Below are 25,264 nucleotides of genomic sequence, written 5' to 3' on the forward strand. Positions count from 1 at the left end.
AAATGTAAGTTTTGTACATGGAAATTCAGGAAATTAAGAGAACAATTTGATTTCAATTACAAGCGAATAGATTCCGGTACTACATCCAGTCATTGGAACACAAGCTCGAACTGGGAAAAGAAACTGACCCCACCATTTCAGAGAAACCGTCCGGCATTAGCCTTAAGCGGTTTAGGGAATGTACAAACAAACGTAAATCTGGATAGCCAAATGTAGGTCTGAGCCACCGTCTCCCAAATAGGATGCCTGAGCTGTACCACTGTCAACTGGCTTGCTGTTTAATGTGGGTAGCAACTGTCACATTTTATGATTATGATAAGAATCGTACTAATACCAGATAAATACGAAACTACACAGTACACTACCCTGTAAAGAGCCTTGGACTTGTAAAATACAGTCATTTGTTGAGTTAATTGACAAATTATAACACCAACTGGCGTGTTTCTAAAGAAGCAGAAGCTCAGTATATGTATTGGCACAACTAATTCTAACAGTTCGATATTCCACAGATCCTGGAGAATCTGCACGTTCCTTCTTCAAAATGACAGAAAGTAGCCAACATGTAACCACAATCAAGAATAGGTTTCAGACGACATGTTTATGTCCATAAAAACTGATTTTTTCTTCAGTTAAAGAGTATCACATCACTTTTTGGATAAATCAGAAAATTCCCCTCAACAACGACGACGACGAATGGTTTTTACAAAAAGTAACATGCCGCTTTGAAACGGAAGAAAGAAATGATTCATTGGGAAATGAATCTCACTAAATTCTGTTAGTGATAGAAAAAATAGGGAATTAATGTTTTCATTAGTGTGTAGAATGTCACTTTAGTTACAGAAAGTCTTTGTTCCATAACGGCAACACGTATAATATTAAAAATATAGTACAGAAATACATTTATTTCCTTCAACATGTTTGAGCTACTATGGGCCCAAGCACGACGAAAGCTATTGTTCATGAATTCGGTGTAAATTCTTGAACGTTGATTGCGTCTGAACATATTCCTACTACCAGGCAGTAAGCTGCTCCTATCGGAACACAAAAAATGTCAATATGTTGCTGTTTTACTTAAAAGACAGACTCAAAAGTGGGGTACCAGCTGCCTTATCTTACCTTCCTTTACATCTTTAAAATTTCTTCCAAAAAAGTTCGGCATGTGAATATATTCACGCTAGTTTTAACATGCAACTCACCTGAAACTCCCACCAAGGTCCCCTAATCATAACTCGCTCACATCCACTAGTCCATCGCTGTAAGTCAGTCATACCCGTCCACCCCCTGTTGCCCTTTCTCACCCACTCATTCAGCCCAACTCGTTACCTCTTTGTGTCTCTGTCAATGTCTCCACTGTCACAGCCTACTGCTACAGTCTCCAATCACTGTCACTATCTTCCACTTGCTCCCTCTTACTGCTAATACCTCAGTCCTTCCTCCACATTGTTGCTGTCTCTTCTCAGTGTCACTATTGAGACACCCACTTATCCTGCAGGACAGGACAGGTAGTTTAAATTGTGGAAAGGGGCCAAAGTAAGGAGCTGTGAGTTACATTCGAACATACAACTTTATTATTTGATCAAACATTACAAGAGCCCAGAATTTTTTTTTAAACACACAGTTTTAATCTTTGGGACTAAATTACCAGCTGAAAGCCACTTTAATTTAGAAACGGCTGAAAGCCAATAACTTAAAATGCAATCAAAATCAGAAATTTAAAAGGCAAGCCTTATCTTACAACAATTCTTTGTTTAGGCTGAAGGCACAAAGAATCTGAGGTTTTCAGGGCAAACAATTTGAATTCAAAATCGACTGAAAGCCCAACACTTAAGGCTAATAAGCAACATTAATTTTTTTAAATAAAACAAAGGCCTTAGGTAAAACAGTTCTTAATTAGGCAAAACTGAACCAAAACAGAAATTTAAAAGGCAAGACCTTATGTTAAAACAGCTCTTTAGTTAGGCTGAAGGCCCAAAGAATCAGAAACTTCAAGAGCAAACAAGCTAAATTCAAATCGGCTGAAGGCTTAACACTTAAATATCCATAACATAATTTTTTAAATACCAAAGACCTTACGTTAAACAGTTCTTTAATTTAGGCTGAAGACCTTAAGAGCAAGACAACTCAAACTCAAAATCGGCTGAAGGACCAACACTTAACATTCAACGACTTTAAAACCTTTAAAATGCCAAAGGTCTTACGTGAAACATATCTTTAAATGAGGTTGAAGGCCTAAAGAATCTTACGCCTTGAGGGCAAAACAACCTAATTTTTTTTAAAAAAATCGGCTAGAAAGCATACAAGTACAAACAACAAGAAGAAATGAAACAAAGGCAGTACACCCATGGGCGCTCAGAAGTTCCGAGGGTGTTCCTAGAATTCAAACACTAACGCTCGCTTAGGTGAGACAGGCAGTCGGCCCAACCCCTGTCGATCTGACGACAACCCAACCGACAGACAGTCAACGGACCCACCGACAAGATAACTTCCGCTTCACCCAACAAGCACACAACAGGGAGTTCAATGCAACACGTTGAAGGTACCTGCCCCCACAACGAATATCAAACGACACAATATGAACAGTTGGGGCTGGCTGGTAGATTAAGTAAAGACTCAACTTTCCTGTCCGGGATCGGTGAGCCACGGACCTCGTAGCAATGGGAACAGCACCTCACACTCCGACCGCGCGTACACACCGCCAGCGACCTCGGCCAGACACGCGCCACGGAGACTTCCTCGCTGCCCCACACCAACCGACCAACTGCCCAGGCCCGTAAATGGTGAAAGGACCAAATATACGTCGGCCGATGAGACGACCAACCGAACGACCAACCAACGGTCGTCCCGCTCCAATCTCCATCCACCGTACAGTTCACGTGTGTCGCCAGCAGTCGGCGAGCACTGGCTGTCGGCGCCTCACCGGCGCTCCGTCCCCGACTTCACCGCTGCTGCGTCCCGACTGCACCGCTGGACCGTCCCGAACTGACCGCCAGCCACACGACGACCCGGGAATACTATCGGTCGCTCCAGAGATGGTACGACAGTGCGCTTATCGATACGTGCTGCTGCTGCCGCTCACGGGCAAGTAAGGCAGGAAGTTAGTGACGCCAGTAAATGGAATAAGAAAACGAGGTGCCAGTACCGTAATAGATGATGACAAACAATAAATGGGATCAACGCGAGCCGTGCACGCCTCAACTATCTTGCTTTAAAGCAAGCGTGAGCAACCTTCAGTGACCTCAGGGCCTGGTTTACATACTTACTTAAGCTCTAGGGCCGCCTCGTCATGTGACACCACATAGCGCTCTTGACGCATAAAGTCTCCAGCGGGAAAACGCTCCTATCGGTTCACAAAAAATGTGAATATGTTCATGTTTATTTAAAAGAATGGCTGAAAAGCGGGATACACGTTTCCTCAATCTACCTTCCCCAGCGCCTTAAAAAATTATATCAATAACTGTAGCATACAACATATTCATGTTCTTTTTAACATGGAACTCGCCTCTTACTAGCGCAAGCTCTCCCACGTGTAACACGCCCACACCCAATAGTCCATCGCTGTAAGACGCTCATACTCGTCCACTCCCCACTTACCCATTCTAATTTACTCATTCAGCCCAACTCATTGTCATTATCTCGTGTCTGTCACTGTCTCCTGTCTGCTGTCTCAAAGCCATGGTGCCGTTCGTTCTCTCCTACAACTACACTCTTATCTCACTGTCACTGCCTCCCTCTTGCTCTCTCTTACTTCTAATATCTCATTCCTTCGTTGCTACTGCTGCTGTCTCTTCTCACAGTCATTACCTCTCTCTTCCTCTATGCTGTTGTCATACACTCTGATTATCACCACTTTCTCTTTATTCTTCCCACTCCCCCCCCCCCCCCCCCCCTCCGCGACCCTTCCCCCTCTGGCACTGTCTACTTTCCTCTTTTTCTACCACACTTCTGTCACCGCCAACTATGTTTCACTGCCTCTCTCTCTCTTTTCCTCACACTGCCATTTCCTCCTTTGTTCTCCCCAACACACAACAATTGTCTACTATCTTCAAGTGTTTATTGCTTTTCCGTCTCTTTTCCTCTGCCACTTTCTTCTCACTCAGCATGAAATGCGCGAACAAAATAGCATATCAAAATTTTTGAGAAAATTTTTAAAGGTTCTGAGGAAGGTAGAATGAGACAAATGGTATCCCACTTTTCAGCTAGTCTTTTAAATAAACAGTAACATATTGGCATTTTTGTGCTCAGATAGGAGCATTTTTCCTCAGGTTACCTTCTTGTTCTCCCTGCTGCACCAGGGCATTTAAGTTATATAGAAGGAAATGTATTGATCAATAAAATTTGGATAGTTTATTTACGTGAAACTGAAATGACGCAAAACTGGGTTTACACCCAGTACCAGATTTTACGTGCAAAAAACTGCATGTGCTTCAGTACTAGAACGTAGGACTCCCGAACGGTAACGGAGACACTCTAAAGCTTACAGGTATTTCTTCATGCCACGTCACTTTATATACCATGTTTTCGCCTCACAACGGATTTTACGTGCCTACTTTACGTGTACAAGTAGCATAACTTTCAAATCTCCTTAACCTCCGAGACAGATAAAGACATGAAGAAAATTTTCGAGCTTGTTCAAGATTGGCATCTTAGGAATACATCGTAAACATTACAGTCATATGCTGTGCATAGCCGTCTCAGAATCCGATTCAGGGTTTTAGTACCAAAAAAACTAGTTTTTGGAGTGTTTCTCGATAACAGATAAAGACTTTTGAAAAGGGGGAGATGGCTCTTCCAGATAAATGCCTAGAGAATTTACCGTTAAAATTTGAGCAATTTTCTGCGGTTATTTATTTATTAAATTTCGCCACATACCGGATTTGGCACGTAGAAGTAGGTAATTTTCCAGCTTCTGTATACTGGAAAGTTATAAGGATATCAACAAATTTTTGAAGGTTATTTGAGATCTGGATCTTACGAAAATATCGTAAAAATTCCAACCATTTGCTAGATACAACCGTCTTGGAAACCTTGACTGGGTTTTGGTTCGTAGGTGACGTCGCAAATAGAATTAAAGAACCCTGCTAAGTGGTTTTTCCGAGGAACTGCCAGTGAAGTAATGGTGCCTCTGTAAGTCCCATCAATTCCACCACAGGTCACATGAAATGCAAAAATAATCTATCAATTAGCTCATTTGCCTAAGGAGGGGGGGGGGGGGGGAGGGCATAATATTTGTAATTTGTGCGGTAGGGTAGTGACACTAAAATGATCCTGCTGTTGGGCTATCCAAAACACTTGACCCTACCTTTTTATCACCAATAGAAGCCGAGGTATGAGCATCCGAAAATCCCGTTTTCATGCGCGGAACTTTGGAACGCGTTAGGTACACATTCTACCGTCTCACGTAATGCCTTAAATGAAAACTGTCGTACGGTCAAGGACGTAGTGTTGAACAGTCATAACGAACAGTGTAACAGAGAATATCAATATACAAAGACGCCACAAAGAAAAGAGCGAAGATATCAATTGTCTGGTATTAGTTTTGTCATTCTTCTGTTGCGTATTGTGCGAAGCCTTTGGTCATTATTATCTGCTCAGGTCTGCAAAAGTGTGTTATCTGTGAGTTAGCATCAAAACACTAAGTTCAGTTAAAAGTAAATGTTTTTCATTTACTTGAAATAATATTCCGTGCCATAGAATAATGACCGATATTTACTATCGAAAATAACGCCTTTAGCGTATGTGCATTATTTGATAGGTGGGCACCAATACAGCATACAACAGGATTTTGCTTAAATATGGCCACGTAAAGCCGTTACATTCAGATGATGACAAAGCTTTAAATATTTCTCAAATAATTTTTTACTTTGTCCATACCGGGATATATAATCCTAGTGCATTAACACGTAGACATTTCAAAGGTCATTTCTATTTTATTGAAGGAAATGTATTAAATGAACAATGAGATACTAGTGTTTCACGTCTACGAGTAATGTGACATGATGATATACCCAATGGGATGTTACGTGAAAGGAGAAAGCTAAACTTTAAACAATATTAGTTTTTTCTTCGATTTAAAAAAAAAAAAGAAATGAGATAACATACAAAGCAGTATTAGTGTGCGACTACAGGATTAAATATCTTTTGCATTTTTATGCATCATAGGAACGCACTACTTCAAAAATAGACCCACTTATTCACTCGTTAAAGCATGCTGTTAGGTGCATATCGATACTACCTGAGTACCTGGCGTTGCTCAGTTTTCTATTTATTCCAGTTCTTTTAGCCCATTTCCTCCTACTCCCTCTGTCTCCTCCATTCTCCTCTCTTTCCACCTCCTCCACCCGCCATTTTCTGCTCGTTTCCTCTTCATCTCCTTCCCCCGTTCTCTCTGCCCATCTGGTCCTCACCATTCTCTTCCCCTCTCTATTTTCTCCTGTCCACTCTATCCCCTCCTCAACCCCTCTATCTCATCCTCATCCTCTATCTGTCCACCTACTTTTCCCTCTCTCTGTATGCCTCCTTCTCCCACTCTCTCTGCACATATCCCCCTCTCCCTCTCTCAGTCCAGCTCCTCGTCCCCTCTGTCCATTTACTCTTCCCTTTCTCTCTCCATTTTCTCCTCATGGTCTATCTTGACCCCCCCCCCCCCCCTGTCTCTCCTTCTTTCTGTGTCAATTTCCTCCCTCTCCCCTCTCTCTGTCCTGCTCATCCCTTTCTATGTTCATTTCCCATTTCCATTCTCTCTGTACATTATTTATATTATCCTTCCCCATCGCTATCTGCCCATATGTTCCTGCCGCCATTCTCTCTCACGTTACCACCCCTACAACAATAGGAGGTTGTTGGTTCTTACCTCCACAAATATTTCTTTGAAGACAGTAAGTAATATGTGTGCCAAGTTTGGCTGAAAGCGATCCAGGGGTTTAGGAGGAGCTTTTTACCCGCGGATTTGCCAGAGTATGAATATTTAGCATATTTCATACAGATTTGTATACGTGTATCACCCGTACTTATATCGAATTTCATCGTGCGGTTTCATTTCAAAAAATGGTTCAAATGGCTCTGAGCACTATGAGACTTAACATCTGAGGTCATCAGTCCCCTAGAACTTAGAACTACTTAAACCTAACTAACCTAAGGACATCACACACATCCATGGCCGAGGCAGGATTCGAACCTGCGACCGTAGCAGTTGCGCGGTTCCGGACTGCGCGCCTAGAACCGCTAAACCACCGCGGCCGGCGGGGTTTCATTTCCACGAAGCGCTCCTGAACTGTGTGCCGTACAATGATATAATTTTGTAGGTACATTCCGCGGTTTACAGATATGAACATTGTCTGTGAAATATGTTGCGAATAGAGGTAGAAACCAACAAGTAATAAATTTAACGCCATACATAATTAGGCAGTTTTTCACATAACTAGTGTTAGTGACTTCATATCTCATGAAAATATCTGCCGTACGTTGAAATAATTTTGTAGGTACACTCAGTGATATATGTTAATACTGTCTGCAAAGCGTATCACTAAAATAGTGATTAGTAAAGAATTAATAAATTAAAACCTCATTGATGCGGCAACATTGCTGCATCAACAGCGAAAACAGTAAGAGATAAGCTTTTTTTCTTTCATCATCTTGTGGAGACGGTCAGTGAGAAAAAGTTTCATAATGGTTTGAAATAACGTGTAAGGTTTGTTGCAGGTCACTAAGTGCTCTCATTCTGAAATACTCGATGAATGAAATATGGGTATTAGCGCGTCGTGGGCTAGACTTCATTTTTACACCATCCTCACCCCTTTGATTGGACAAGGATTCTTTATAGGCAGTAGCTGGAATGTGCACCAAATTTGGTTGAAACCGGTTCAGGGTTTAATAGGATACGTACATATTATTTTAATGTACATGGAAGTGGGCAGATTACCCCCACGTCTTAGACTACCAAACACGAACGTCTCCTATAACAACGCAGGCCGGGGTGGCCGAGCGGTTCTAGGCGCTTCAGTCTGGAACCGCGCGACCGCTACGGTCGCGGGTTCGAATCCTGTCTCGGGCATGGATGTGTGTGATGTCCTTAGGTTAGTTAGGTTTAAGTAGTTCTAAGTTCTAGGGGACTGATGACCTCAGATGTAAGTCCCATAGTGCTCAGAGCCATTTGAACTATTTTTGAAGATCGGCTGCAGGCCCTCGCCTGGTCTCCTTCTAAACAACTCACAACCATCACTGGCGCCGAGGCAGAAGCAACTTTCATCAGAAACCACAACAGACCTCCACCATGACCTCGAATGTCTTCTCGTTTGACACTACTGAAGTCGCAAATGGCCGTGGTTTGGGGTCAGTGGGATGCACGCTACAGAGCGCCTGGCACAGGGCTGTCCTTGAAGTAACCGCTTTGTAGCAGTTCGTTGTGTCACTGTGGTGCCAATTGCCGCTCAAGTTGCTACTGGAGATGCATTACGATTCACCAGATCAATACATCGAACACGATCGTCTTTTCTTTCAGTAGTGCGATGTGGCTTTCCGCAGCCCGGTTTTCTTGCAACTGTACATTTCGTGACCACCGCTGCCAGCTGGTATGTACAATGCCTATATTCCTGCGAAGTTTTTCTGTGGTATTACATGTAAACTGAAGATGGAAGGGGGACTACTTGTTGTCAGATGCATTGGGACATATGCGGAATCGGCGGCGACGAGTAAAAAGATGTACAGGACCGGGTTAGAGCCCGGGGTCTACCGTTTAGCACCAGTTGGGTTAACCACTGGGCCAGCACGGACACAGTTTTCACGGTCACCGTGCAGGCTATCTCAGCATGCCTCTCCGCCGACTCACACTCCCATCTGGCGGCACCTACACGCAGTCCCTGTCGGTGTCCTCCATTCTCTTCACTCTGGAATTCGCACAGGAGGTCGGATGTATTTGTGCATCCGCAGTGCAGAAAGTGGATTTGTTAACCATCTAGTTGAATCAGCTATGTGTGAAAGAACAGACACCACCCTTTCATGTAACTGACACACCTAGATAGTCAACGAATCCACCTTGTTCCATTGTGGATGCACAAATACGCCCGACTTCCTGCGGGAATCTCGAGTAGTGAGCATGGAGCAGATGGGCAGGGAGTGCGGATAAGTGGCGCTAGGTGGTTAAAGATGGTTCAAATGGGACTTAACATCTGTGGTCATGAGTCCCCTAGAACTTAGAACTACTTAAACCTAACTAACCTAAGGACGTCACACACATCCATGCCCGAGGCAGGATTCGAACCTGCGACCGTAGCGGTCGCGCTAGGTCGGGATGTGTGTCGGCCGAAAGGTGTGCCGAAACAGTCCGCGCAGTTGCGATAAACATTGTGTTCATCGTGGTGCAACTGTTAACGCAATTGCCTAGTAAGCAGGACGTCCTTGCTTCAAATCCCGGTCTTGCTCAAATTTTGACTCGTCGCTGTTGATTCCGCGTTATGTCCCCATTCAGTCCTTTCCATCTCCAATTTTCATATAATGTATCACAGCTGCGGATTACGCATAGTGTCCTTTTGGACATGTCCGAAAGAACAGACACCACACATCTGTATAACCTTTCTGCGCTACCGCTGAAGGAATATCTAGCTTTTCGTAGCCCTGTTACACGACCTCGTTCAAATCCAGTGAGGTGTTGATAATTACTTCTTTGTCACCTTGTTAATTAACAACAGCTCACAACGCCCAATCTCGAAGGTAACTACCGCTCACGATCGTATTGAAAGCGAACAGGATTTGCATCCTCATAACGCCGCAACCAGCGCCATTCTTATGTGACTGGCACGAAATTTGAATCGAAATTATCCTCCAGACCCAGAGACAGCTCTGACAATCTTTCTACTGGGAATACTAATGCCGCGACTGCTTGTCGGAAATTTAGATAAATTTAATGCATGGCATAGCGCCTTTGACTAGAAATGAAAGTCCTGACTCCCAGGTTTGGTCCGAGGCGCCACTTAAGTTTTGAATAAAAAATCGTGAGCAAAGGCGGCGGAACTCTTCCGATACAAGCAGGCAACCCTTGTTCTGCCAACGGTCTTTTCAAGAAGGGTGGAGGTGCGGAAAGAGATTCAGGGCTCCACTGGGCTTTGAGGTGATAACATGTCCATAAAAGGCCAAATAACCGATAGTAATCATCCATCTACATGGGTACTCTGCAAATCACATTTAAGTGCCTGACAGACGATTCATCGAACCATCTTCACAATAATTCTCTATTATTTCAGTCTCGTACACCGTACGGAAAAAACCAACACTTACATCTTTCCGTGCGAACTCAGATTTCCCTTATTTTGTTATGGTGATGGTTTCTCACTATGGAGATCGGTGTCAACAAAATATTTTCCCTTTCAGAGGAGAAAGATGGCAATTGAAATTTTGTGAGAGGATTCCTCCGCAACGAAAAACGCCTTTGTTTTAATGATGTCCATCCCGAATCCTCTATCATTTCAGTGATACTCTCTCCCCTTTTTCGCGACAATACAAAACGTGCTGCCCTTCTTTTAACTTTCTCGATATACTCCGTCAATCGTATCTGGTAAGGATCCCACACCGCGCAGCAGTATTCTAAAAGAGGACTTACAAGAGTAGCGTAGGCAGTCTTTTTAGGAGATCTGTTACATTTTCTAAGTGTCCTGCCAAAAAAACGCAATCTTTGGTTACCCTTCCCCACAACATTTTCTGTGTGTTCCTTCCAATTTAAGTTGTTCGTAATTGTAATGCCTAGATATTTAGTTGAATTTACGGCCTTTAAATTCGACTGATTTAACGTGTAACTGAAGTTTGATGGATTCCTTTTAGCACTCATGTGGATGACCTCACACTTTTCGTTATTTAAGTTCAATTGCAAATTCTTCACTATACAGATATTTTTTCTGAAGAGTTTTACAATTTATTTTGATCTTATGATGACTTAACTAGACGATAAACGACAGTGTCACCTGCAAACAACATAAGACAGCTGCTCAGATTGTCTCCCAAATCGTTTATATAGAAAAAGAACAGCAAAGGTCCTATACCACTACCATGAGGAACTCCAGAAATCACTTTTGTTTTACTCTATGACTTTCCATCAATTACGACGAACTGTGGCCTCTTTGACAGGAAATCTTGAATCCAGTCACATAACTGAGATGATATTTCATAAGCACGCAATTTCACTATAAGCCACTTGTGTGGTACAGTGTCAAAAGCCTGCCGGAAATCCAGAAATAAGGAGTCGATCTGAAATCCCTTGTCAATAGCACTCAACACTTCATGTGAATAAAGAGATAGTTGTGTTTCGCAGGAACGATGTTTTCTAAACACATGTTGACTGTGTGTCAACAGACCGTTTCTTTGAGGTAGTTCATAATGTTCGAACACTATTTATGTTCGAAAATCCTGGTGCACGTCGACGTCAATGATATGGGCCATTAATGTAATGGATTACTCCTACTACCTTTCTGGAATATTCGTGTGACCTGTGCAACTTTACAGTGTTTGGGTACGGATCTTTGTCTAGCGAACTGCTGCATATGATTGTTAAGTATGGACCTATTGTATCAACATAATCTGAAAGGAACCTAACTGGTATACAGTCTGGGCCGGAAGACTTGTTTTTGTGAAGTGCTTCACTACTCCGAGGATATCTACTTCTACGTTGCTCATGTTGGCAGCTGTTCTTGATTCGAATTCTGGAATATTTACTGCGTCATCTCTGGTGAAGGAATTTTGGAAGGCTGTATTTAGTAATTCTGCTTTGGCAGCACTGTCGTCGATAGTATTTCCATTGCTGTCGCGCAGAGAAGGCACTGATCGTGCCTTGCCGTTAGCATACTTCACATACGACCAGAATCTCTTTGGATTGTCTACCGGGTTTCTACACAAAGTTTCGTTGTGGAAACTAATAAGGCATTCCGCACTGAAGTCCGCGCTAAATTTCGAGCTTCTGTGAAAGATTGCTAATCTCGGAGATTTTCCTTCCATTTAAATTTGGCATGTTTTTTCGTTGTTTCTGCAACAGTTTTCCGACCCGTTTTGTGTACCAAGGAGTATCAGCTCCGTCGTTTATTAATTTCTTTGGTATAAATCTCTCAATCACTGCTGATATTATTTCTTTGATTTCAAGCCACATCTGGACTACACTTACATTGCTAAATTGGAAGGAGTGGAGACTGTGTCTCAGGAAGGCGTCAAGTGAATTTTTATCAGATTTTTTGAATATGTATTTTTTCGTTTCTTTGAGAATTTGGGGGATACAATATCAAGTCCCGCTACGACAACCCTGTGTTCAGCAATTCCTTGATGCTTGTTATTAGCTCAGGATTATTTGTTACTAAGAGGTCAAGTGTGTTTTCACAACCCTTTACTATTCGTGGCCTCATGAATCAAATGCTCGTAATAATTTTGAGAGAATGCGTTTAACACAATTTCGGATGATGTTTTAAGCTTACCTCCGGATTTAAACATGTATTTTAGCCAACACATCGAGGGTAAATTAATGTCACCAGCAACTATAATTGTATGAATCGGGTACGTGTTTGAAATAAAACTCAAGTTTTCTTTGAACCTTTCAGTACTTGTATCATCTGAATTCGGAAGCGGTAAAAAGATCCAGTTATTATTTTATTCCGGTTGCCAAGAATAACCTCTGCCCATACTAACTCACAGGAGCTATCTACTTCAATTTCGCAACAAGCCAAACTACATATAACAGCAACAAACATACCACCTCCAATTGTGTTCAACCTATCCTTTCGTAAAACCTTTAGATTCTTCGCAAAAATTTAAACTGAACGTATCTCCGGCTTTAGCCAGCTTTGAGTGCCTATAACGATTTGAGCATCAGTGCTTTCTATTAGCGCTTGGAGCTCTGGTACTTTCCCAACATAGCTACGACAATTTACAGCTATTACACCGATGGTTCCTGTATCTTCGTCCTTCCTGTGTTCAGCCAGCTTTCTTTGAGAGTGAAGCCGTTTTTGTGTTTTCCCGAGACCATCTGACCTAAAAAAAATCACCCAGTCCACGCCACACATCCCCTGCTATCCGTGTAGCCGCCTCTTGCATGTAGTGGACTCCTGACCTAGTCAGCGGACCCCGAAGCACAACCACCCCATGGCGTAAGTCGCGGACTCTGCAGCCTACACTGTCACAGAACCATCTGAGCCTCTGTTTCAGTCCCTCCACTCGGCTTTGTACCACATGAGGATGCTGAAGGCCAAAAAACTGCCGCATTTAAGATATACAACGTGAATCCTCAGGAGTTGTGGCAAGTAATTAAAAAGTTTTCGTGATAACCTCTCAATTGTTAAAAGATTCCGGACCATTCCCCATATTTAGTGGGAGGAGTTGAACATGAAATGAATATTTGAATAACCAAAGAAAGGGCAACATTCTACGAGTCGGTGCGTAGGATATCAGAAGTTTGTACGTGGTATGGAGGCCACAAATCCTGAAGAAGGGAGTTGAAATACTTAGTCTAGATACAGTGGGGCCCAGTAAACTGAAATGGAAAGAAGGTAGCGATTTTTAGTCAACAGATATCTGGTAATATCAGCAGCAACAGAAAATGGTATAAGGGGAGAAGAATTCTTTCTGAACGTAGAACAAAAGTTGTACCATAGGATGTAGTTGATGAGCCGAAATGACCACATAATCGTTGATAGTAATAATCCCTGCTGAGTGACCATGGGGCCCATGGAATACTACGGTATGGTTGCTCAAATCATTACCGAAACCCGCCATGTTCCATTCCTGGGACGCAAACTTGGCCAGAAGCTAGAAACAGGGGCCATCCAACAAAATGGCTTTGTTCCATTGCTTAGAAGTCAAGGTTTTATGGTTTCGGCGCCACGTATTCCTGTTAAGGGAGTTTTCATCGCTGACGTATGGTTTTGGAATTGCAGCTCGCCTTGTAATTCCCTGCCTGTGGAGCTCCGTTTCTGTTATTTTGGTGCTGACAGGGTTCACGAATGCGGCATTCAGTTCTGCAGTGACTTTTGCAGCTGCCCTTCTCTTATTTTTTAACACAGCCTTATTCAATACCGTCTGTCACAAACACTCAACACACACGTTGGTCCGCGTCGTGACTTAGACGTTGATGTTTATCCATTTCCCGTTTATGCGGTATAAATCTTCAACAGAGTGCCTCTTGAAACACCAAGGACTTTGGCTCTCTTGGTTACGGAAGCACTTACCATACGAGCATCATAAATTTGCCCTGTCAGGGAGGTCACACTTCGTAGTGATTGACGGAAAGTCATCGAGTAAAACAGAAGCGATTTTTGGCGTTCCTCAAGGTAGCATTGTAGGCCCTTTGCTGTTCCTTATCTATATAAACCATTTGGGGGACAATCTGAGCAGCCGTCTTAGGCTGTTTGCAGATGACGCTGTCGTTTATAGACTAATAAAGTCATCAGAATATCAAAACAAACTTCAAAACGATTTAGAAAAGATATCTGAATGGTGCGAAAACTGGCAGTTGACCCTGAATAACGAAAAGTGTGAGGACATCCACATGAGTGCTAAAAAGAGGTCGTTAAATTAAGGTTACACGATAAATCAATCCAATCTAAAAGCCGTGAATTCAACTAAATACCCAGGTATTGCAATTAGGAAAAACTTAAATCGGAAGGAACACACAGAAAGCCGGCCGGAGTGTCCGAGCGGTTCTAGGCGTTACTGTCTGGAACCGCGTGACCGCTACCGTCGCAGGTTCGAATCCTGCCTCGGGCATGAATGTGTGTGATGTCCTTAGGTTAGTTAGGTTTAAGTAGTTCTAAGTTCTAGGGGACTGATGTCCTCAGATGTTAAGTCCCATAGTGCTCAGAGATATTTGAACACGCAGAAAATGTTGAGGGGAAGGCAAACCAAAGACTGCGTTTTATTGGCAAGACACTTAGAAAATGTAACAGATCTACTAAGGAGACTGCCAACACTACGTTTGTCCGTCCTCTTGTAGAATATTGCTGCGTGGTGTGGGATCCTTACCAGATAGGACTGACGGAGAACATCGAAAAAGTTCAAAGATGGGCAGCACGTTTTGTATTATCGCGAAATATGGGAGAGAGTGTCACAGAAATGATACAGTATTTGGGCTGGACATCATTAAAAGAAAGGCATTTTTCGTTGCGACGGGATCATGTGACGAAATTTCAATCACCAAACTTCTCCTCCGAATGCGACAATATTTTGTTGACACCGACCAACATAGGAAGAAACGATCACCACGCTAAAATAATGGAAATCAGAGCTCGTACGGAAAGATATAGGTGTTCCTTCTTTCTGCGCGCTATAAGAGATTGGAATAATAGAGAATTGTGAAGGTTCTTCGATGAACCCTCTGCCAGGCACTTAAATGTGATTTTCGATGTATCCATGTAGATGTAGAAGTTCAAATTCACTTGGCTCCGCCATAACGCACTCGGAACTACACAGAAGTCGTTCTGACCACGGCTGACACTTGCAACATATTGAAGACATTGCAGAGAAGCCTCTTTAATTCCATCTTTATACAGTTTGTTGAGGGACCTCTGGTGTTCAATATAAAAGTTGAATTTAAGCACCTTCATCCGTCGAATTTTCCAATTTTTATTTGATTTACGGCAGCCAGTCTCAGTGCTACATTGCGCCATCTCAATGCCTCTGACCAGCCTGTAGAAAGAATCGCACTTCTGGTCCAATCAAAATAGGGGCCAGCATTCAGTGATTAGTATCTGTAGGGTCTTCTTCAAGAGCGATCCCTTCGAGTCGACAAGTGAAGATCTAAGAAATCACTGTGTTAAGAAGAAATCGGGTAGTAGTGACGACGAAGGCTGTGTATGAATTACCATTGGGCTGTGCCAGTCTGGCTTCAGAATGCACTAGAGAATTTCGTGAAGGTGAGGCATTGGAGTTGCGTGTGTATTTTCACTGTGTAAGCTTGTGTTTCGGTTGTGTGTGTGTGTGTGTGTGTGTGTGTGTTAATGGTCCCTAAAGTGGCCTGTAAGAGTTTTGTGGATATGTCCTGAATATGTGTGTAGATGGTGGTTTGGCCTAAAAAGTCTTTTATGTGTGTATTGGGAATTTATCTTCCAGCCCCTGAGATGACAGGGAAAACTTTGTTTTGGAGACGTTGCAGTCTGGTTAGTGCTGTTTCTGAGGCCATAGACAACACCTCCGAGCCACACCAGGCGGTCGGAAATATGATCTGGCGCCAGACGAGGAGTTTGCACTGAATGGTTAATCCGTCACCTTTCGGAAGGGTACTAGTCACTGAATGCTGGGTCCTATTTTGACTGGACTGTAGGTATGATTCTTCCTAGACGTCGGTAAGGGGCATGAAGACGAGCTAGTGTTATCGAATCCCCTTTTCAGGATCACGTGAGGAGGAGCTATACTTCGAAAAGACTCAGACACACAGAAAAACTCCAGCTGTATTACATCATAGTGAGACAATTCCGAAATCTGATATTGGATTGTAAGGCGTACCCACATATAGAATCGTATAAAAATCTTACTCTTCTTTGCTGCTTACTGCCTTAGTCCCACATCGGGCCCACGGTTGGCAGGATTAAATACGGATTTGGCATGGTTAATTTTAGGGGGTAGCCAGATGCCCTTCCTGCCGCCACCCGATACTTCCTGGGAATGAATGAGTGTACCCCCGTCTGCCACGTCTAGTGTAGATCATGAAATAGTGCGAATGTGTTTCATATGTCTACCAGTCGTGTAACAGAAGTGGGACCTGGGGACCAGCCCAGTATTCATCTAGCAGGATGTGGAAAACCACCTAAAAACCACATCCAGGGTGGCCTGCACACCAGCCCTCCTCGTTCGTTATAGAATTGTATCATAATGTAATAACGATAAAGAGAAAACTAAAGTTTAACAAATGGCTCTGAGCAATATGGGACTTAACATCTGAGGTCATCAGTGCCCTAGAACTACTTAAACCTAACTAACCTAAGGACATCACACACAGCCATGCCCGAGGCAGGATTCGAACCTGCGACCGTAGCGGTGGCGCGGTTCCAGACTGAAGCGCCACACCGGTCGGCTAAAGTTTACCAGAATTGGCCGGAAGAATCATTGCGGGAACAAGTGGAATGCTCATGTACTGAGGCATGATGAGATACGTTTGACGTTCTCTGAGTAGGAAGATACCACAGTAGGCAGTTCAGTTAAAGAAGAATGGGCGTACCCAAAAACGACTGTCATAAAAGTTGGACAGACAAAACTGGATACCATAAAGGCAACTAAGAAGGGACCTCCGTTAATAGAAGATGTACTTCAACTTATCGACGACAGAATGAAGTAAAAAGATCTATCCGGTAAGACACGAATCCAGCAATCAAAGCCGGCCGGTGTGGCCGAGCAGTTCTAGGCGTTTCAGTCTGGAACCGCGCGACCGCTACGGTCGCAGGTTCGAATCCTGCCTCGGGCATGGATGTGTGTGATGTTCTTAGGTTAGTTAGGTTTAAGTAGTTCTATGTTCTAGGGGACTGATGACCTCACATGTTAAGTCCCATAGGGCTCGGAGCCATTTGAACCATTTCTCCAGCATAAATTCACTTTTTCTGAGTCGTCTGTCTTGTGGCTGGTTTGATAGGCCTTTCAATTATTCCTCTGTGCCAACATTTTCATCTCAAAGTAGAGAAACTCCAGTGCACATTCTCAGTCATTTGCTGTATGTATTCAGATCTCTGTCTTCCTATACAGTTTATATCCTCTGCAACTCTGTGTAGTACCTAGGAAGTTATTACCTGATGTCTTACTAGATGTCGTTTGATCCTGTCCCTTCTTCTTGTCAGTGTTTTCCATATATTCCCTTGCTCGCCTATTCTGCGGAATAGGGGCTACCACCTCTTTGCTTACCTAATATTTAACATTCTTCTGTAGCACCAGATTAAACTGCTTCGATTCCCCTCTGCTCTAGCCCTCCAGAGCTAAAGTGCTTCGGTCCCCCTCCACTCGTTTTCCTACATTCCATGTTTCAGTACCATGCAATGCTGTACTGGAAACATAGATTGTCAGAAATTTCTTCCTCAAATTATTGGCTATGTTTGATACTTGTAAAATTCTCTTGGGCAATACTAATCTGTTTGTTATGTCCTTCTTGCTCCATCCATCACGGACAGTTTTGCTGCCTACGTAGCAGAATTCGTTAACGTTATCTAGCTCGTGATCTGCAGTTCTGATGTTAAGTTACTCGCAGTTCTCATTTCTGCTTCTTCTCATTATTTTAATATTTCTTCGATTTACTTTCAATTCATATTCCTTACTCATTATACTGTTCATTTCATTCAACAAATCCTGTAATTCTTCTTCAATTCCTCTGAGGATAGCAAAGCCATCAGTGAATCGTATAACTGATATCCTTTCACCTTGAATTTTAATACCATTCTTGAAAGACTACACCCCTGTCTTGCTCGCTTTTTAATCCGAGCACTTCCTTCTTGATCTTACAATCTTACTGCTCCGCTTTTTTCTTGTGTACGTAATGTACAATAGCCATTTTTCCCTAGAGCTTACTCCTATTAGAATTTCGAGTATCTTGTAGTTTGTTCACTGTCGAACGCTTTTTCAGTTCAACAAATCTTGTGAATGTGTCTTGACAGCGTTAGAACTGCCTCTCTTGTGCCTTTACCTTTCCTAACGCCATAATGATCGTCATCTAAGATATCCTAAATGCTCTTTTCTATTATTCTGTAAACAGCACTAAGAATTAAATAAATAGGAAGTATAGGGAAGCCAAGGGGTATTGAATGCAGAAAAAAAATGTGAAGAGGCCGAAAGAGAAACGATCATCGGAACTACTGACTCGGCGTATAGAGAAATAAAGACTGTGGTGGACTTAAAGGCAACGGCATAAACATTAAGAGTACAATGCAAATTTCTTTTTTAGATGCAGTTGAGAGAGAGAGAGAGAGAGAGAGAGAGAAAGCGCAAAGTAAGTGAGAAGAATATGCAGCCAATATGAGGGGGGGATCTGTCTGTAGGGAAGACATACGGCACCCAATATTAAAGTTTAACTGAGCTTTGGAAGACCTGTGAGACTGAAGTGATAAAAAACATCCATTCGGAATTTCTAGACTGATCAGGAGAACTGTCAGCCAAACGGCTATTCACGTTGGGTTGGTGTGTAGAATCGATTAGACTGAACACATACCATCAGGCTTGCGGAAATATATCATCCACACAGTTCCGAAGATAGCAGGGGTAAATGTGAGAAATATCGCACAATCAGCTTAACAGATCATGCCTCCAATTTGCTGACAAGAACAGTACGCAAAAGAATGGAAAAAAATAGATGATCTGTTAGACGACAATCAGTTCGGCTGTCGGAAACGTAAAGGCACCAGAGAGGTGGTTCTGATGCGTTTTGTAATGAAAGCTATAATTAAGAAAAACCAGAGCACGTTCATAGGACCTCTCAACCTAGGAAAATTCTTCGGCAGTGTAAAATTTTGCAAGATGTTCGAAATTACGTGAATGAAAGGAGTACGCTTTACGGAAAACGGATAATATGCAGTACGTACAATGACGAGGGGGGGAGGGGGACAATAAGAATGCAATACCAAGAACGAACCGCTCGGATGAAAAAGGGTGTAAGACAACGATGTAGTCTTTCGCCCCTACTGTTCAATTTACACTCCTGGAAATGGAAAAAAGAACCACGATACTTGCTCCGGACACTGCGAGTGGGCTGTACAAGCAATGATCACACGCACGGCACAGCGGACACACCAGGAACCGCGGTGTTGGCCGTCGAATGGCGCTAGCTGCGCAGCATTTGTGCACCGCCGCCGTCAGTGTCAGCCAGTTTGCCGTGGCATACGGAGCTCCATCGCAGTCTTTAACACTGGTAGCATGCCGCGACAGCGTGGACGTGAACCGTATGTGCAGTTGACGGACTTTGAGCGAGGGCGTATAGTGGGCATGCGGGAGGCTGGGTGGACGTACCGCCGAATTGCTCAACACGTGGGGCGTGAGGTATCCACAGTACATCGATGTTGTGGCCAGTGGTCGGCGGAAGGTGCACGTGCCCGTCGACCTGGGACCGGACCGCAGCGACGCACGGATGCACGCCAAGACCGTAGGATCCTACGCAGTGCCGTAGGGGACCGCACCGCCACTTCCCAGCTAATTAGGGACACTGTTGCTCCTGGGGTATCGGCGAGGACCATTCGCAACCGTCTCCATGAAGCTGGGCTACGGTCCCGCACACCGTTAGGGCGTCTTCCGCTCACGCCCCAACATCGTGCAGCCCGTCTCCAGTGGTGTCGCGACAGGCGTGAATGGAGGGACGAATGGAGACGTGTCGTCTTCAGCGATGAGAGTCGCTTCTGCCTTGGTGCCAATGATGGTCGTATGCGTGTTTGGCGCCGTGCAGGTGAGCGCCACAATCAGGACTGCATACGACCGAGGCACACAGGTCCAACACCCGGCATCATGGTGTGGGGAGCGATCTCCTACACTGGCCGTACACCACTGGTGATCGTCGAGGGGACACTGAATAGTGCACGGTACATCCAAACCGTCATCGAAACCATCGTTCTACCATTCCTAGACCGGCAAGGGAACTTGCTGTTCCAACAGGACAATGCACGTCCGCATGTATCCCGTGCCACCCAACGTGCTCTAGAAGGTGTAAGTCAACTACCCTGGCCAGCAAAATCTCCGGATCTGTCCCCCATTGAGCATGTTTGGGACTGGATGAAGCGTCGTCTCACGCGGTCTGCACGTCCAGCACGAACGCTGGTCCAACTGAGGCGCCAGGTGGAAATGGCATGGCAAGCCGTTCCACAGGACTACATCCAGCATCTCTACGATCGTCTCCATGGGAGAATAGCAGCCTGCATTGCTGCGAAAGGTGGATATACACTGTACTAGTGCCGACATTGTGCATGCTCTGTTGCCTGTGTCTATGTGCCTGTGGTTCTGTCAGTGTGATCATGTGATGTATCTGACCCCAGAAATGTGTCAATAAAGTTTCCCCTTCCTGGGACAATGAATTCACGGTGTTCTTATTTCAATTTCCAGGAGTGTATATATCTATTGAAGAAGCAATGACTAAAATTCAAAATAATATGTGCAAGCCTGGGAATAAAATTCAGGATGAAAGGTCAGAGATGATAATATTCGTTGATGGCATTGCTACTGTCACTGAAATCGAAGAAGAGTTACGTGTCGAATGGAATAAACAGTAAAATGAATGTAGAATATGGCCTGAGATTAAACTGAAGAAGGACGAAAATAATGGGAAGTTGCAGAAATGAGTTTGATGAGAAACTTAACATTAAAGTGGGTGACGACAAAGTAGACAGAGTTAAGGAATCTGCTACTTATAAATCAAAACACATGACGGACGAAGCATGGAGGACATAGGAAGTAGACAGTACAGCAAAAGTGAACGTTTGTGGCCAAAAAAGTAGTCTACTAGTATCAAACGCAGGTCATAATTTGAGGATAAATTTCTGAGCACGTACGTTTAGAACACAGCACTGTCTGGTAGTGAGTCGTGGACTGTGGAAAAATGGGAAAAGAACCTCTTGGTTTTATATGTTTCATTTGGATGCCACGTCACTTTGTAAAACAAGATTGTTAACATTTACTGTAATGTAAAATTCATATTTTTATACTTTCTACAAATGTTATCAGTAAATAACAGTGGGTTTGGCAGCAGCATAGAAAACCAATAGGCAGGCATATGCGATGCGCGTATGTGTGAGGGTGACACCTACCAAGATGTACTGTTGACTACTGAAAGTTACGAGAGTAATCCCAAAAGTAAGGTCTCCTATTTTTGTATGAGTACATAGACTTGTTTATTTCTACAATGATTCACATCAGTTTACAGCTTGAACATTTAGCTATTTTTTGACATAGTCACCATTTCTGTCGATGCAAATTTGTACACGTTGTGGCAGCTTTTGTATGCCCATATCATACATGCTCTCCGCCAGCTCCGCGGCTTTGGCGAAGAAGGATGCCACCACTGGGGTGATTGTTGCTTGGTCTCAGGTGTAATAAAGTGACATGCCCAGGTTTCGTCACCCGAGACAATTGAGTCCAGAAAGTTGTCCTGTTCAGCTGCAAGGCGGCAAAGAAATGCGCGGAAAGCAACAACACGTTGCCGCATGTGGTCCTCAGTCAGCATGTGTGGCACTCATCTTGCGCACACCTTCCGGTACATCAATGTTTCTGTTAAGCGGTGCCTCGGGAAACTTCAGGAACCAACGTGCAGAGATCATTCAGGGTGATCCGCCGATCTTCACGCATGATTTGCTCAACCTTCAACACTGTCTCCTCAGAAATTGACGGTCTCCCGCTTCTTTGTTTGTCTTGAATTTCGGTACGACCAGCTGCAAATTCTCTACACCGCGGGTTCCCGGGTTCGATTCCCGGCGGGGTCAGGGATTTTCTCTGCCTCGTGATGGCTGGGTGTTGTGTGATGTCCTTAGGTTAGTTAGGTTTAAGTAGTTCTAAGTTCTAGGGGACTGATGACCATAGATGTTAAGTCCCATAGTGCTCAGAGCCATTTGAACCATTCTCTACACCACTCACGAACATTTTTGACATCCAAGCACGACTCACCATACACTTCCGTCAATTGGCGATGGATTTCAATCGCCGCAGTGCCCTTTACTTTAAAAAACCGAATAACTGCGCGCAGTTCGCGCTTGGCGGTAACATCCAACGGGAGCTCCATTCTCAACGGCTGCCAAGCCAAGACTGAACGCCTCAGCGCGGCTTGCGCATGTTTACACACAGCGTGTGAAGCACTGTTCATAACAGTGTGACCAACTTCCACACAAACAGAGTTCTGTACTTACCAAAAAAAAAGAGACCTTACTTTTGGGATTACCCTCGTATATTTGCAGTTTGGCTGTGTCGTTCAGGTGTAACAGTTGACACGTAGACTAACTTACCAACGAGAGTACTTCTTGCCCACAGTATGACTTTCTTTGCCTACCGTTCCTTTTGGCACCATATTGTATGAGTAGTTACCGTAAATAACATGTTATACCTATAAGCATATAAGTACCTGTATGTAAACATAGTTGTACGACACGTAATTTGTAATTTTTAGTTATGTGGGTTGAGAATGCGCGTGTCAAACCAGAACCGGTAACCACTGCAGCAAAAATTGTATATTCATGCAACTTAGACGGACAAAATAAAATAAAAAAATTATCAAATTTCCTCAAAGAAGAGAGCGTTTAGAATGTGGTGCTGCAGAAGAATGTTCTAATTTAGGTGTACGGTTAAGGCAATGAATGAAGACGTTCACCGCAGAACCAGCGAAGAAAGAAACATACAGAAAACGGTGACAAGAAGAAGGAACGCAAAAATAATAGGTCATTTGCGAAGATATCAGAGAATAGCTTACATGGTGCTAGGTGAAGCTGTAGAGGGTAAAAACTATAGCGGAAGACAAGGACTGGAATAGTTGCAGCAAATAATTGAGCCTTATTTTTAAAAGAATACGAGAATTGATATCTATGTAAAACAATACAAATTACAGAATCATAAGACAAAAAAGGTGCTTCATTTATTATTTATAATGATAAAACAGGCTTCTCTCATTCATATATAGAAATATCAATGCTTTGAACATAAGTTAAACGAAAGTAGTGTTCCGACCTTTGTCCGACGTATCCGACAATCACCATGTACTCAGTACAGGTTCGAGATAGAGTAGAAATTAATCGTATCGTGAACTTTGGGGAACATAGCAAAATGTGGAGTAAATAATAAAGATCTAAACTAATGGTATCCAGGGGGACATGTCGAGGATTAATTTAACTGACTGTAACGTACTCCTTTATTCTTTGCCGACTGCTATTTTTAGACAACATAGTTGTATGGAGATAATCCGCGATTAATTTACTTATAATCAATTATTCCAAATGACAGTCACAATCGCATTATTTATTTTGCCACAAACGGGTTTCAACCCGCGATGGGGTCATCTTCAGGGCAATTTACACCATTTGGTCGCTTGTTGGAGTCGTCACCCTGCCTGTGTACGGTTGGTAACTACTAAAATCTTGCAAAGAAAATCAGTCTCATTACTTTATTGTCGCACCTCGTATAACGCTAAAGGTAAGGTACTGGAGACTGAAATATCTAGGAATAAACTATATGAAGCAGAAAAATCGGCCAAAGTAGGGACAGGAGAGAACTTAAATTTTTGGAAGTAATGTTGGAAAATATGGTGCACCTACCGAGGAGACAAATATTAACTGAGCAAATCCCGACTTCCTATAAAATTAGTAACTGGGTTGGGAACATGTTTTCACTGCCCTAACACTTCCTTAGTGATAAATGGGTAGACTAAAAGTGGAATATCATAAAAGTGAGTACCTTAAATTAATTCTTTTGCTGGGCTTGAATGAGGACCCAAACATTGGGGTAGTATTCGAAAATAGGATGCGCGAGAGACTAATATGTGGTCCCGTTTACAAATGCCGCTATACATTCAAATAATTTCCTTACCGTCTTGAAATGTGATATTCACCATTACACAACTGTTTATATACACTCCTGGAAATGGAAAAAAGAACACATTGACACCGGTGTGTCAGACCCACCATACTTGCTCCTGACACTGCGAGAGAGCTGTACAAGCAATGATCACACGCACGGCACAGCGGACACACCAGGAACCGCGGTGTTGGCCGTCGAATGGCGCTAGCTGCGTAGCATTTGTGCACCGCCGCCGTCAGTGTCAGCCAGTTTGCCGTGGCATACGGAGCTCCATCGCAGTCTTTAACACTGGTAGCATGCCGCGACAGCGTGGACGTGAACCGTATGTGCAGTTGACGGACTTTGAGCGAGGGCGTATAGTGGGCATGCGGGAGGCCGGGTGGACGTACCGCCGAATTGCTCAACACGTGGGGCGTGAGGTCTCCACAGTACATCGATGTTGTCGCCAGTGGTCGGCGGAAGGTGCACGTGCCCGTCGACCTGGGACCAGACCGCAGCGACGCACGGATGCACGCCAAGACCGTAGGTTCCTACGCAGTGCCGTAGGGGACCGCACCGCCACTTCCCAGCAAATTAGGGACACTGTTGCTCCTGGGGTATCGGCGAGGACCATTCGCAACCGTCTCCATGAAGCTGGGCTACGGTCCCGCACACCGTTAGGCCGTCTTCCGCTCACGCCCCAACATCGTGCAGCCCGCCTCCAGTGGTGTCGCGACAGGCGTGAATGGAGGGACGAATGGAGACGTGTCGTCTTCAGCGATGAGAGTCGCTTCTGCCTTGGTGCCAATGATGGTCGTAT

The 25,264-nt window shown here is 43.8% G+C and overlaps 1 protein-coding gene across 1 annotated transcript in view; it reads left to right on the plus strand.

Moving 5' to 3' along the window:
• LOC124620216 (apelin receptor B-like) overlaps window positions 1–25,264 on the plus strand; it is a 269,344-nt gene that overhangs the window by 52,697 nt on the left and 191,383 nt on the right. The window lies entirely within an intron of this gene.

Source organism: Schistocerca americana, chromosome 6 (genome assembly GCF_021461395.2).
Source record: "Schistocerca americana isolate TAMUIC-IGC-003095 chromosome 6, iqSchAmer2.1, whole genome shotgun sequence".
NCBI lineage: Eukaryota > Metazoa > Arthropoda > Insecta > Orthoptera > Acrididae > Schistocerca > Schistocerca americana.